Genomic DNA, 10,000 nt, shown 5'->3' on the forward strand with positions numbered 1-10,000 from the left:
TTGATAAACAATTTGAATGTATAATTTCAGATTTTAATTAATTTTAACGAGTATAAGGGTGTCTATTCACTTCTGACATGTTTGTGCGTCGTTTATATACTTCTTAAAGGGATGACGACATCCAAATTCCCCAGTTTTATCTAGTATATCAGTGAAATACTAGATGTTAGCCTCACATTGATGGATATGTATATATATATATATATATATATATTATATATATATATATATATATAGAGAGAGAGAGAGAGAGAGAGAGAGAGATAGAGGGAGAGAGAGAGAGAGAGATACATACATACATATACATATACATACACACACACACATATATATAAATCTATATCAGGTTATTAAGAATGGTATGCCCCAAGTTTGACAGTCGTTAACTCTGATGTTTTATCTTTACCATTCTTTGTTTGCAACATTGAAGAGTTACATCACTTTTTGAAATGCAATTCTTAGTGTCTGATTATATTGTGAATTTTCTCTTGTAAATCTTGTCAATTTTTGTGAACCATGCATAGATAAAAAAAATCGTTTTGTTTATAAATATGAGTTCCTTCGGGGAACCAATGCACCCCGGACAGCTCGAAACATCAATGAGGCATTTGGTGAAGATGTGGCGAATTAGCACACTGTACATCGATGTTTTAAGAAGTTCTGGTCTGGCGACTTTACTTTTGAAAATCATCCCCTTACTTCTGGGGACAAAGGGGAAAATGATGAGCTGGAAAATTTAGTAGAATCAGATAAATTTCAAACTATGCGTGAGCTTGCAACAAGGTGTTTCGATTCCAATATTATCAGACGATATGAAACAAATCGGCAAGGTAAAAATGCTTGACAAATGGGTACCACACGAACTGAACGAGCATCAAATGACATGTCATCTTGAAACTTGCTGTTTTTTGCTGTCACAGTATAAAAGTGAACCATTTTTGTGTCGTATTGTTACGTGTGATGAAAAATGGATTATTTTTAGAAATAGCAAGCGTTCTGCACGATGGTTGGGTTGAAACGAAGTACCAAAGCACAATCCCCAAAAATTATTCACCAAAAGAAACGCTAATGGCATCTGTTTGGTGGTCCAGCGCAGGTGTCATCCACTACAGCTTCATGAGACCTGGTATCTCAATTCCAGTGGATGTATGCATCACCCAGCTGGATGAGATGATGAGTAATCTTGCAATTAAACAACCGAGATCGGTCAATAGACACCGGCCAATTCTCGACGACATGTTGCACAAAGAACGCTACTCAAGTTACAGGAACTGAACTTGAAAGTACTCTGCCATTCACCATATTCATCAGACACTGCACCAATTGGCTATCATGTTTTCCAGGTATTATAGAACTCTTTGCAAGGAAAACACTTCAAATCTGAAGAAGATGCAAAAACAGCCTTTCGTGATTTCATCACCTGAATTCTTCACTGCTTACATAAATATGCTACCGGTAAAATGGCAAAATTGTGTTGATAATTTAGGTGCATACTTTGATTAACTGCATTGCTTTTTGTTGAGATAAATTAAAATAAATTTTCAATTAAAAATCGGACATTTCGTTCTTAATGACTTGATATATATATATATATATACATATTCATCGCTAACTCTACTTACCTATATATATGTATGTATAATTATGCATACATGCATGCATACATACATACACACATACATACATACATACATACATACATACATACATACATACATACATATATATATATACATCCATCCATCCATGCATACATACATACACACATACATACATACATATATATATATATATAATATATATATATATATATATATATATATATATATATATATGGAGACAGACAAGATGCTTTATATATGTATATATATAAAGCATCTTGTCTGTCTCCACGCTATCGTTTAAGAGCTAGTTTTGCATTTCCTTGACTTCCTTTGTTTCCACATTGCTTGAATCTTGACTTGCACTCGAAGGCCAGTTGGTGTAAAATACCGAAACATCAAATATACTAATAAATCTTTATCCAACGCGATTGCCTGTCTTTATCTTAAATGTTTCAAGCCATTACCTCATATCTTTTCACAGGAAAAAAGATTGTTGTCAATGTGTCCTTCTTCCAAATACATTTGCATTCACCTGGAAATACTTACACATACACATACAAACTACACTGTAAGTATGGATGTGCGTACGTATGCATTTATGTCTTCGTTATCTGGCTTGGTTTCCAGAACGACGTTTCAAAAGAGGCTGTTCGAAGTTGTCTGCGAGGACGCTCGGCGCTGAGGAAGTCAATGCGGGACATACAGATATGAATGCAGTGGCTTCAGTTAAAGCTCTCCTCAGTATGTATGTATGTACGTATGTATGTATGTATGTATGTATGTATGTATGTATGTATGTATGTATGTATGTATGTATGTATGTATGTATGCATGCATGCATTTATGCATGTATGTATTCTAAATGATTGATACGAAAGACAGAGTGTGGATAGAAAATTTACTTAGCACAATTGTTTCTGTTGACTTCTGCACTGTTACCTGGTGGGTGGGGAACGATTTAATGACATCCAATGCATCATGCAATGCAAAGGAGCCTCGTTGTGCGATAAAAAAGGCTTCAAATGCTATAAGATTTATATTTCACTCCAAACTATTATAGTTTATTCACCATAATACCATGACATCACCATCTAGCTTGGAGCGAAATGAAGGTCTTATAACTTTTGAAGCATATTACGTCACCTAATGAGGCTTCTTCCCACTGCGAGTTGCATCTGATGTCATTACATTGTTCCCCACCCTCCAGAAGGCAACCGAAACGATTGTTGTGCTAATTAAAGCTTTTACTTACACTCCGTCGTTCGTATCAATCATTTAGAATATTCTGAACTTGCACCAAGGAATTCATTACGTAGATCCAGCAAGGAAAGCAGAGTGCCGCGAATGATGCCTGGTAGACATAAGTGGTGAAACTACTCTGCAGGCACACTAGCTAGGGTTTACCCAAACAAGGTTTGTTTACTGCTTTTTCATACATCCTATCTAAACCTTAATTTAAATTTACATTTAACTTATATATATATATCTGTTCAAGTTTCCAAAATTTTGGGCAGATGGGAATATATGATCTAAGCGGGTACCAATATGCACTTCTACAGATTTATAATGCTGGTTAACATACGTGAGATTATGTACCTTCCGTTGGTTGGTTTAACTATACTTCGCACGCACACACAGACATAACACAAACATACACACACTCACACATACATATATGTATATTATAAATGATTGATACGAAAGACGGAGTGTAACTCGAAATTTTATTTAGCACACACTTTATTTGAAATATATTATATATATCTTATTTCTAGCAATACAGGTGCTGAATAGCTCCCTTATTCGCTTTAGTGACGTACATATTTTTGCCTTTGTGTTGAAAAGTTACTAACAAGTCACCCTTATTATTTATTATTTACACCTTTACTATTTATGAAATAATTGTATGGTTTCTATGTGAACTTATAAGCTGAGAAGGCGAGTTCAGTGTAATCCAAGTCGCCGGTAAAAGATACTGACGAGCATTAATGTAAATGCGAAATCACTGGTGATTTGGCTATACCCGGTCCTTAGGGAACTTGTTTCCCTTTTCAGTAATTTTCAGTTATTGTGGATATGAGTTCTTTTGACTTTTATTTCTAGAAATACTAGCGGTGAATAGTGCCCTCATTCGCTTTCGTGACGTATATATTTTTGGCTTTCGGTTGAAAAATTGATAACAACCGAAGCCGCAATTATTATATACATACATACATACATACATGCATACATACATAATACATACACACACACACACACACACATACATACCTATATATATATATATATATATATATATATATATACAATACAGTGTACATTTAAGCACAACACATTAAAAGGTATCCATCATAGGACCCCCTTACTCTAGAAGAAACAGCTAAAGTTCAAACCACTAATTAGGGATAAAATCTCGAAGGGAATGAAAAATAAAAACATTTACCATCTATTTCCTGGACCATGGTCTCAGATTTTTTTTTAGCAAATATAATAATTTGCCAGGCGACGTCTTCGCCAACAGGTACGCCAAGATTAAACATATAAGTACGAGGAGAATCCAGCATGTTACTCTTGCTTATACATTCTAATTTTTCAAATCCACCGTGCAAGCACTGTTTTTTGTCGGCAGCAAATACATAAATGCCGGCAGTTTCTTCGAACGATTTTCCAGAAATCTTTATACATAATTAATAATATCAGGGTAATAAAGATTTTAGAAATTTTTACTACCAGTGGTCTAGCGTATAGAAAAATTAGTCAATAGACTATATATCATTCCTATAAAACAAAAACAATTGTTGTGCTAAGTACAGCTTCTATCCACACTCCGTCTTTCGTATCAATCATTTAGAATACATCCATATAGACTATATATTTTTCATATAAAATACAGTGTACATTTTTTTTCTGCTGCCGACAAAAAACTGCGCTTGCGCGGTGGATTTAAACAATTAAAATATATAAGCAAGAGTAACATGCTGGACACGCCTCGTACTTTATATGTTTAATCTTGGCGTACCTGTTCACGAAGACTTCGAATGGCAAATTATTTTATTTGCTAAACAAAAGTCTGAAACCATAGTCCAGGAAATAGATGGTAAATGTTTTTATTTTTCATTCCCTTCGAGATTTTATCCCTAATTAGTGGTTTGGACTTTAGCTGTTCCTTCTAGCGTAAGGGAGTCCTATGATGGATACCTCTTAATGTGTTTAAATGTACACTGTATTTCATATCTATATTATATATATATATATATATATATATATATATATATATATATAAATACTAACAGTAGAGGTGCAGATGTCAATGCATTACGGCCGTTGCTTGTTAAAAACTCCTTTAATTGATTAATGAATAAATTACATCATTATAAAAAAAGGCTTTTTCGTCAGATGAATTCAAATATGAATTCAGATGAACTTCAAATAAAGACATTCAATAATATTTAACATATTTTAACATCCACGGGACAAATATTTTCAGTGATTCTGCTACTATATCAGTTGACAAAATGGATTTATCAGATTAGTGTAAAGGATTGACACCTGTATCTCTACTGTTTCTCATTTATATTTTATCCACTTTTCTCAGAATTGCCCTTCATAAACATTAAGGACTGCGTATTTATATAATGTACATGTCTGAATAAATAGCTCAAGAGTGGATTTCTTTACTCAGCTGGATCGGATAGTCTACATATACTGCATGAATATCATTTGACAGGTACTATATATTATATATATAAACCTATTATATATATATATATATATATATATATATAATATATATATGTATATATATATATATATATATATATATATATATATATATATATATATATATATATATATATATAATATATTGTATTATATATAATTATGTATATATATAATATATATATATATATATATATATATATATATATATATATTATATATATATATATATACACACATACTATATTATATGTATTATGTTTGTATTTATCTATATGTATGAGGAGTGACAAAATTTGTAAATGGGGCAAAATGAGTAAGGGCTGATTTCCATAATTTCTTCTTTTTGATTGCATGATGCAAAAACAAATGATGACGAGCGCCATCCTAGAAGATCATAAAGAAGGTATTAAGAACATTTTATGTTGCCATTTCAGATTCAGTCGTGTTTCATGAATTTCATATCAAGCGTCATTTTGCTATGATCCTATTCCAATTCGGACCAGATAGTTTGTTTTTTTTTGTACTTTTTTGAATTTCTGATCTTTCTGATGTCTAAGGTTGTATATTGATGTGTATGAATCTTTTTTCAAATGTAATTTCGGAGAATTGAAGAGGCAAATTTATCTTAATTTATCTTACTCATTTTGCACCGGCTAAAATTATTATGTATATGCTCAAAGAGGAAGATAATTTTCTGAAGCTGTTGTTCCAGTTGTTGGCCCATTTGGATTATAAGGTACTTTTATTCTGCTACCCTCGTCTGCACCTCATGCTGGGCTGTTGGTTCATCCGATATTGCGGAGAGGAGGATTCTAGTTCCTTTTTGAAGACATCTACATCCACCTCATGCAGATTTCTTAAGTTTGCTAGCAAGTTGATGTTACCTTTGTTACAATATAATGGTGACCAGTTTTGGCATTTGTATATTACTCAGCGTCAAAATTAGGTACTAGCCCTTCTAGTATTTTCCTTGTGTAGATTATTGCAAATCTCTCAAACCTTCACTCCAGGAAGTAAAGCTGCAGTTTTCTTAGCCTATCCCTGTAGCTCATCCATTGCACGGTTTCAATCTTTTTAGTGTAGTGGCTTTGAACTGCTTCAAGCTTCGCTATGTGGTGACCTTGCCTGGGGGCACTAGTCCAGGCGGCTGAGAACAAAGATTCTCCACAGTGTCAACATAGTTTTTGATCTCTTGCCTTGAAAGACCTCAGTACCCATCCTGCCAGTTGTCTACACTTTGTGCATCTTGATAGCGTGCTTATAGGATGATACGTCATTGCACATACTGATCCCCAAGTCTTTTACTGACTGTAACTCTGGGATTGTAGTGCCTTCGTGTCCTATATATGTAGTCTGTAGTGCATTCGTGAGTTGATAGTGCAGTGCTTGAAATTTTCCCGCATTAAACTGCATGCTGTTTATTTCGGTCCATGTGTATATCGAATTCATATCCCGTTGTAAGCTTGCGACGTCATCTTGTTTTGTTTTTTTTATTACCTGTGATAATTTTGTATCATGGGCATAGCTAGGGAGGGCGGCTGTCCGTGTGAACGTGGGGGTGGCTAAGAGAGCTATTACGAAGAGAAATGGCTCCAGAACAGTTCCCTGGGGGATGCCACTTAGGATATCAGTTTCCTCAGAAAGAGCACTATATATATATATATATATAATTTCAACAATTGAGGGTAAAATTAATTAATTAATCAATTTCACCAAGTATTCAGTATGCAAAGGGACCATTTAAGGCGAATTCAAATTATTACATTATATAAAAGGGCTTAGTAAAATAAATTACTTTGCCGCATACTGAACTCATTAGAAATAGCAGCTAAAAAAACTTTTTTAAAAACTATTTCTGATACTTAAAGAAAACAACCTCTCTCATTAGTTTTTGCTCAATTCAACTCACGCAATATGGGGGTAGAGACATTAAAAAATCAAGTGCAAAGGTTATTTGAGAACGTACGTTTCAAGATTAGTCAAAGTCGACATTTCTATCATCAGCTCAGAACTCCCTGGTTTGGATTTGAAAACACTGAAAGTGGGAGCATACCCTTTCGGCTTCCTCTCGCTTCAGAAGATCTGCTCGTAACTAACAGTGCCAACAAACTCAAAAATGCAAGCGAAGAATTTCTGCTCTCCCCTTTCCACCAGCGTGGGTTAAAATCAGTAAACACTATTCTTTTTTCGGTAAAATCCGCGGCATTATATATATAATTATATATATATATATATATACATTCATCCTTACATACATGTGTATATTGTGTAGCTGAGTGGAGAATAATATCATTTCGTATGATGAACCCTGCCGTTGATTTATGGTTCCCGAAAATATTAGCATTGAGTTAGCTATGTTCGACTATAACCAAAATATGCATTAAAGAAATGGTCGTGGAGACATCTGTACTTGCTTTTGTATCAAAATTCGACAGTGAGCTTAAATTTCTGATCGATTTTTCTTTTGGATTTTCTAGTATTCCATGTGTCTTTTAGTTCAATAACGAAGATACATTCTATCAAGTGTGCAGGATTGTATTCAATATTTCAATTTTTCAGTTCGTTTTAATGTCGAAATTTTTGCTCTTCTATAGGTCTCCTCAAGTGTCGTCCAGTTGCACGTTTAAAATACTCTGAAACATAAAAATGGTCGAAATCTTCAAGTTATATTTCTTCGTACGTAAGTACACTGAGGTTTATTTCTGTCTGCTTAGGATGTGGCCATGTTAAATCTTCCAGTGGTATATATCTGATAGTGACTACCACGACTGTTCCATGTCTTTGCTTTTACAACCGCAATCCATGTTATTTCGATGTTCCTTTTACAGGTGTAGTCTCGGAACAAAATACATTCTGAAAGAGGAGTGGAATTACTCGAATTTGTTTGTCCTATAAGTACTAAGTGCATATGTTATCTAAACCAGGCTTCCCTAGCCACTGGTCCGTGTGTGAATCATTTTCTACTGGGCATTACACAAAGAATAACATTTAAAATTTTATTTAAATTTTATTGAATGCAGTGTGCTTTTGGATATTTTATGTATTACAAATGTAATATATATATATATATATATATATATATATATATATATATATATATCATATATATGTAATAATTAATTATATATCATGCACTTTATTGTGCTTTGTTATGCGTGTGATCCTCTAGTCTGTGGATAAATTCTCTTGCATTTAACCGGCCTCTGCTTCTAAAACGCGTTGGGATTTTTGATCAAAAAGATATTCTCACATACCTCTAGCTTTTGCGCCATATTTCAAGTCTATATCTGCTTATACTACATATACTATTGTATAATGTCCGAAAACAATGACAAGTCTTTTTCGAAAACAGCTGTGAAGGAAACTAGAAACAAAATGTTCAATGTGTATGTGTGTGTGTGTGTGTGTGTGTGTGTGTGTGTGTGTGTGTGTGTGTGTGTGTGTGTGTGTGTGTCTGTGTGTGTGTGTGTGTGTGTGTGTGCGTGCGTGTGCAACAGGAATTATGGATAACCATTTTTTTTACTCTTCAGAAATAGACATGCATCATAATAGCAGTCACAACGAGCCACGATGCCACCGCTTACCGCCAATTGTCCTTCATGAAATACGAGATAATACACCATCAAATCAAACCTTACTACGTTTAAAGGAAGTAGAATTTGGAAAGAGTAGAAGTAGAAATACTACGTCTGTAGACAAAGAAGAAACAGATTGTCTCTGGCAGGAAATCATGTGGTCCTGTGTCAGATCAATTTAAATTCTACAACAATCATATTGTCGATAACAATAAACACATAACATTGATCTTTAGTTTCTGGTCCCGCCTCTATCAATGTGATATTGTTTCTGTCTCTATGAACGATTTGGGTTCGTAAATAATATAAACGGTGCAGAGGTAACTTTTTATAAATTGTTCTTGTCGTTTGCTGAAAACCATTACCGAAGATATCCTGCATTTGTTTCAAAATGAAAACACGCACATATAAATACATATCTACAGTCATATATATATACATGTGTGTGTGTGTGTGTGTGTGTGTGTGTGTGTGTGTATCCTTATCCCACTTCTCTCTCCCCATAGCTCTCGCAATATATACACACACGCGCGCGCGAACACACACGTACACACACAAACACACACACACACACACACACACACACACACATATATATATATAAAACTAACTTGGCAAAGGATGCATGGTATTCGATCGTATAAAAATATAAATAATATATAAATATATGCATATATACATACATATATGTACATAGCTACATATATATATGTATATATATAGGTAGAGGACATCAAATAAACGTTGAAACCAAGAACATAAAACAAAGAAACGAACTTTTTACAAACAACGAAAAAAAAACCATACAACACAAGGACCTTGTTTTCGTTTCTCATTGTAATCAACATTTTTTTTGATGTCCTGTATCCACATATGCATGCATATATATATATATATATATATATATATATATATATATATATATATATATATTATATATATGTACATATATGTATGTATGTATATATGCATATATTTATATATTATTTATATTTTATTATATATATATATATACATACATCCACACATACACGCACGATAGCTTTCGCATGTTTCTGTGTACCAAATTGAGTCAGTACTCAGAAGGAATTGTTCCTC

This window comes from Octopus sinensis, linkage group LG1, assembly GCF_006345805.1.
Source record: "Octopus sinensis linkage group LG1, ASM634580v1, whole genome shotgun sequence".
NCBI classification, from domain to species: Eukaryota; Metazoa; Mollusca; class Cephalopoda; order Octopoda; family Octopodidae; genus Octopus; species Octopus sinensis.